Genomic DNA, 6,870 nt, shown 5'->3' with positions numbered 1-6,870 from the left:
CTGTGGGCTTAGGAACCGTGTCTGATGTGTTCTTGCCAGCAGGTAGGTCTACCCTCAGCCGCCGCCACCTGGAGGAACGTCTCGTGTAGCCTGTCACGTCGGGAGACCGCCCACGTTAGCCAGGCCTCTACCGGTGAACAGAGGTGCCCTGTGGTAAACATAATCGTCTAGAACTCCTTGCTTTCAAGGTCCATTATTCTCATGCTACTTTATCCTCAAAAATCGGATGAAAAATATGGAAACTGGTAGGGGAACTCTGAGCGGAAAGGGATAGCGAGGCACAACAGGATTGTGTTGTTTCTTGACTGGAGAGCGCGGCACCCTGTCAGAGACATGTGTCTCTGATTGGAAAGAAAGATTCGGTAACCAGTTTGACTTGGTTTGGAGAGCGACTTTTAAGTGAACGATTGTCGTTCACGTTTCCACTTGTGCTTTTATAACTTTTGCTGAATTTCAACGCGAGATAAGCCGTTAACTGTTTATTGTGCGCCTCTGAATGACATATAATCTTAAATCCGTCAGTTATTAGTCTCAATAAAAGTTGTCAACTTGAAATTTGCTCTTGGGGGCGGAAGGGGACGGGGCGGAATGGGATAATGTTCCGTTCTGCCCAGCCATTTTTGATGCAAATAGATTTCAGACTACTGTTGTTGTGGTCTTCAGTCCTGAGCCTGGTTTGATGCATCTCTCCATGCTACTCTATCCTGTGCAAGCTGCTTCATCTCCCAGTACCTACTGGAACCTACATCCTTCTGAATCTGTTTAGTGCATTCATCTCTTGGTCTCCCGCTACGATTTTTACCCTCCACGCTGCCTTCCAATGCTAAATTTGTGATCCCTTGATGCCTCAGAACATGTCCTACCAACCGGTCCCTTCTTCTTGTCAAGTTGTGCCACAAACTCCTCTTCTCCCCAATTCTATTCAATACCTCATCATTAGTTGTGATCTACCCATCTAATCTTCAGCATTCTTCTGTAGCACCACATTTCGAAAGCTTCTATTCTCTTCTTGCCCAAACTACTTATCGTCCATGTTTCACTTCCATACATGGCTATGCTCCATACAAATACTTTCAGAAATGGCTTCCTGACACTTAAATCTATACTCGATGTTAACAAATTTCTCTTCTTCAGAAACGCTTTCCTTGCCATTGCCAGTCTACATTTTATATCCTCTCTACTTCGACCATCATTAGTTATTTTGCTCCCCAAACAGCAAAACTCCTTTACTACTTTAAGTGTCTCATTTCCTAATCTAATTCCCTCAGCATCACCCGACTTAATTCGACTACATTCCATTATCCTCGTTTTGCTTTTGTTGATGTTCATCTTATATCCTCCTTTCAAGACACTGTTCATTCCGTTCAGCTGCTCTTCCAAGTTCTTTGCTGTCTCTGACAGAATTACAATGTCATTGGTGAACCTCAAAGTTTTTATCTCTTCTCCATGGATTTTAATACCTACGCCGAATTTTTCTTGTGTTACCTTTACTGCTTGCTCAATATACAGAATGAATAGCATCGGGGAGAGGCTACAACCCCGTCTCACTCCCTCCCCAACCACTGCTTCCCTTTCATGTCCCTCGACTCTTAGAACTGCCATCTGCTTTCTGTACAATTTGTGAATAGCCTTTCGCTCCCCGTATTTTACCCCTGCTACCTTTAGAATTTGAAAGAGAATATTCCAGTCAACATTGTCAAAAGCTTTCTCTAAGTCTACAAATGCTAGAAACGTACGTTTGCCTTTCCTTAATCTTTCTTTTAAGATAAGTCGTAAGGTCAGTATTTCTTCACGTGTTCCAATATTTCTACGGAATCCAAATTGATCTTCCCCGAGGTCGGCTTCTACCAGTTTACGTGCTTCATTTTTACCTAGCTTTTCCAGATGGTGTGAACTTACATTTATAAACTGATAGAAAGTATTGGGACATTAAAGCAACGGAAATGGCAGTTTCTGTTATTTTATCTTCTGAAACGGGAGTTTAGAAGCAATTGAGGAGTTTAACGTACCCAAATGAATGTTGGGAAGATCAGATTTAACAAAGAAACCCGTTTCGCTAGCCAAGAAAGCTGGGTATATGATTTATTACTAAGCATCCTATGTTGTCCATTCGCAAGCCTGAAAACAGATCTAGTGCACGAGCGATGGGTTTCAATAAAGTAATAGTAACTTGCTATTAAACGGTAAAAAATTTGTACATTTTTCAAAATGACTAAATATTTTTTGTTGTTAACAACTTTTTGGAGATTCCAAATTCCTCCGCTTAAACTGTTCATTTAACATCAGTGTCTCCTAGTTTTAACATATTCCTAATAATTTCAACGTCAGTTCAATAATTTAAAACAAAAGCCTTATCCCTTTCTGCTCGGTATACCTTCCAGATACGTTTCCTCGTGCTCTATTATTTTACAAAAAATGTTAAATATTAAGTAACCCGAGTTCCCCTACGTGTAAAAACAGAAATGCTTTGAGTCAGCTTCCAAACTGTGACACACCCTTCCCTCCCCCGCACCCTTCCCTCCCCCGCATCCCACCATCGGATCCACGCCCTTACGTACAGGCCGCTATGGTGGCAAAGTCGCGAGTGTACAAATACACTTTCGCTATCGAAGGGGTGGCCTACCAACTGATGTTGACGCCTTCAGCATCGAAGCACTGTAGCGGCGTTGAGTGACAATACTCAACCACCCTACGATTGGTGTTAATATTCCCGAAGTAGCTATTCTGTATTTCTGCTGTCACGACAAAGAACACATTTAATTAAAAAAATAATCAACAGATAAAAATTTAGTGCTTTCTACTTCGCGCATTTGCTGTGGAGCGAAATTTTAATATTTCTAATTATTGTGCATCAGAATATCGTTATGCATAGGAAAAAAGCAAAAGGATTTTAAAAACTTTTGACGACTAATTTGGCTTCAAGGGGCAAAGTAAATTTGTTTAACATTGCGTAAGGTGGTCTAGGTGGTATCTCTCGTGAATGATGCATTCGATTAAAAGTCTTACTATAAATTCTTAAAAATTTAACTTTGTAAGAGTTTAGTGTTTCTGAAGTAAATACTGTCATAACGCAAAAGAAAATTAAAAGCAGAACTGCAATATCACAGTCATCCTTCTCCAAGCCAAACATCATTACGGGTTTTGCAAATGTTGATTTTAAGTATCACTTCAGAAGTGTCCACCTGCATTACTCAGATTTTGCTTGCTGGAAGTGCCGCACAAAGGACAGGATTATGTCCCGGGGGCGGGGGGCGGAACAGCAGATCAGACAAGCTAAATGGAGAGTGGAGAGAGAGGAAACTAATTGGCTTAAACTTGTCCTTGGGTTATCTATTTTCAACTATATGGAAATCATTATGCAAACACAGATTTAGTAATTTTATGAACCTGTTCACCATGTACTTTGCGTTAAAAGAGCTGAAGCCTCATATAGTTTCGTGCAAAGAGGGCAGGGCGCGGTACCATAGCGCCGCCGCCCGCACCCCCTCTCCCCCTCTCATGCATGCGGATCTCCCTGTAAGTACTACATTATCCCCTGTCTTTTGTAGCCTTTTTTGTGGTTTTAGGGCGCACAGCTAGAGTGGTCATTAGCGCCCAGGCTAAATTATGAATGCACTGCGAGGCACAATGTTAAAACAACAAATAAAAAGGACAACACTATAAAAGGCACATTAACAGACAAGGGTTTAAAAGAAAACAGCATAATCAAATGTCCTTAGACAGGTTTGTCAAGTGGATAAAACGAAGAACGCGAGCAGTTGCTCCCGGGTCATCCGCTAAAATTTCATCCAGAGTACATGGCAGGCCAAGCTCAATGCGCAGTGTATTAAAATTCAGACAGGACGTTAAAATGTGGCGTACCGTCAGCAATTGTCCACATGGGCAGAACGGCGCCGGCGCAGCCGTCAGCAGATGGCGGTGGCTGAACCGGCAGTGCCCAATCCGTAACCGAGCCTTTTGTAGCCTGACTAGGGACAGTTTGGGTTCGCAGATAAAGTGATACCCTTTCTTGCCGTAATGTTTTAAGCCGAATGGATAGAATTAGAACCCACTACCATACCTTCGTCGGCAGTACCAAGGCACGAAAATACAGTAGGGACTAGAGGAGAGAAACAGTGCTGGCTTCCAAACAGAATCACATCTATTTACACGGACACGAATGTGGGCTCCAAAGGGTCAACATTAATCTAATTGTTTCACAGTCGATTTCTTGGAAGGTCATGCACTGATAGATACTTCACTCGGCTCGAAACCAGATACTTCGTATCACTGCAACTCGTTATCAGGATCAATTAACATTTGAGCGGACGTTAGCTGCCTCTACGGACATCTGCTTACATGTGCTAACGTCTTTAGAAAACTTCCACAGCGTGGCTCGTTGTTCTAGACTCAAGATTCTCGCTTCGGGTGGGAGAGGTCCTGGTTCAGATCCCGGACGGGACGTGCATCTTGCTCCGATGACAGAGATTTATAGTTACAGAAAATCGTGACTGTCACTTTTAACATGGCATAAAAATCTGTTTTTATATTCTGTTATCGGATATCGTCCGTTTGATGGGTGAAATGCAGTAGCGCACATATGGGCCAGGACTGTATCAGCTTAGATTAGCGTTAAGTGAGACCATATCTTATCACTGGCGTTAACTCACTGCCGGCCGAAGTGGCCGTGCGGTTAAAGGCGCTGCAGTCTGGAACCGCAAGACCGCTACGGTCGCAGGTTCGAATCCTGCCTCGGGCATGGATGTTTGTGATGTCCTTAGGTTAGTTAGGTTTAACTAGTTCTAAGTTCTAGGGGACTAATAACCTCAGCAGTTGAGTCCCATAGTGCTCAGAGCCATTTGAACCATTTTTGTTAACTCACTGTTGGCGGAAAAAGAAATTTCAGCCATCGTCATCATCAATTGCTAAAACGGCCCCACTGTAACTAACGATGGCATGCCAGCTGCTGCATATGAGAATTGGACGTGTCATTTTCATATGCGGCCTACCAACATACGACTGCGAGGACAAACTTTGATTTAGAATATCTCCCTAATTTCGTTCATAAATGAGATGAATAAGACGTTATGGATTGAATCATTGCCGTAACAACATCCAGTCATCGCATGAATGAGAAAATCTTGCAAACAATCTCATTATCAACTCCGTAAGTTAAAGTCGATGTGGAAGCTGTTTGCTGAACACTTGTTTCTCCGCTGTAAACAATAACATCGAAAATGTTTCGTGAAATGTCTAATCTTTGGCGTTCCGTACCGTAGGCGAGCAAGATGGAAGAAAAAAGTAGCCCAAGATACGCAACTTATTGAAAGCACGGCACTCAGTGCAAATGTATCTCTTGTAGCGAATCTTTGACTCGTCGGTATTTCTCCTCTCCATTACCCTTGAAGTGCTCTATTGAATCAGAACACGGCGCTGCCTTACTCAGACACGCAGCGCTGTTCGTTGTATCGCAGCCGACAGCCACACACCTGGTCGCCTCCTGCACGAAGTATGTCACTCTCTCCACGTTTCGTCGTGTCTCACAAGTGGAACACATTACATTCGTGGCTCGTTGGTCTAGGGGTATGATTCTCGCTTAGGGTGCGAGAGGTCCCGGGTTCAAATCCCGGACGAGCCCATATTTTTTGCTTTCATCCTCCCCTATTAAGAGCTGAAGGGGATGTGCAACGTGTGCAGGAAACTAGGGCCTGCCTCGTCTCCTAGAGACTGCACAGGAAAAACTAGTTTATGGAGTGTTGGAAAGAAACCAGTGATTCATTTTAAGGGCAGACCAACGCTACTCTCACTAGTGATGAAGCACAAGCACATAACACTATTTCGTTTTGTTGAAGCTGAAACGAAATGGCGTGTGACGAGGGCCTCCCGTCGGATAGACCGCTCGCCTGGTGCAAGTCTTTCGATTTGACGCCACTTGGGCGACTTGCGCGTCAATGGAGTGAAATTATGATTAGGACAACACAACACCCAGTCCCTGAGGCGAGAAAATCTCCGACCCAGCCGGGAATCGAACCCGGGCCCTTAGGATTGACAGTCCGTCGCGCTGACCACTTTTTTTTACTCATTTTGTTCGATATAGTTCGTTGCTTTTGGTCGGAGCGGGCGTCACAAGACATCTGTTCAAATTGATCGTTGGTTCCTTGACTCAGTTTTTTTTATTAGAGAGATTACGCAGCCCTCTGACCGAACACGCTGAGCTAGCGTGCCGGCTACTCAGCTACCGGGGGCGGACTGTTGTAACTGAAGTTTTAAAGGCTTTTCACATGGGCTGTGTCTCCAAAGTAACTGTAGAAGAACGTAAGTTTAAATATTTCGGTACCAAGTTACGTAGAAACGGTGATTAAATACATAGTCAAAGAAATGCTAGCAATATTTTTCGTTTTTTATAGGTGAATTTCTTTAAAACATCTATAATGGTGGCGTGAGCCCAAGTATTTTTAGTAATATTGTAATTACCTTGCAACAACTGAGTACATCCCCAGACTGAAATTTTTACTCTACAGCGGAGTGTGCGCTTTTATGAAACTTCCCGGCAGATTAAAATTGTGTAGCACCAAGACTCGAACTCAGGACCTTTGCTGTTATTCAGAGCGGCACACTGTTTTAATCTGCCAGGACATTTCAATTATATATCCAAAGTTCAAATGCCTTTAACGTTAAATCTAACCAAAAAAAATCTTTGTGCAAAGACATTTTAAAAAGGAACAAATATAAATTGGAAGGCAGACTGGTTCTCAATCAGTTAAAAGGGTAACACAACAAAGTTACTTTTCGACATGTAGAAAGGCACTGTTTAGCCTCTATCTCGGAGCAAACGGAGTTTTTTTTAGCGCCAAAGCGACATATTCTACTATTACTAATTCTACTACATAC

The 6,870-nt window shown here is 43.0% G+C and overlaps 1 non-coding gene across 1 annotated transcript; it reads left to right on the top strand.

The window, feature by feature from the left end:
• The first annotated feature begins 5,545 nt into the window (after positions 1-5,545).
• On the top strand, positions 5,546-5,617 carry Trnap-agg. The gene has a single exon. It is a non-coding gene; the product is annotated as a tRNA-Pro (tRNA).
• Positions 5,618-6,870: the final 1,253 nt, after the last annotated feature.

This window comes from Schistocerca piceifrons, chromosome 2, assembly GCF_021461385.2.
Source record: "Schistocerca piceifrons isolate TAMUIC-IGC-003096 chromosome 2, iqSchPice1.1, whole genome shotgun sequence".
Lineage (NCBI taxonomy): Eukaryota > Metazoa > Arthropoda > Insecta > Orthoptera > Acrididae > Schistocerca > Schistocerca piceifrons.
This window is presented reverse-complemented; position numbering and strand designations above follow the sequence as displayed.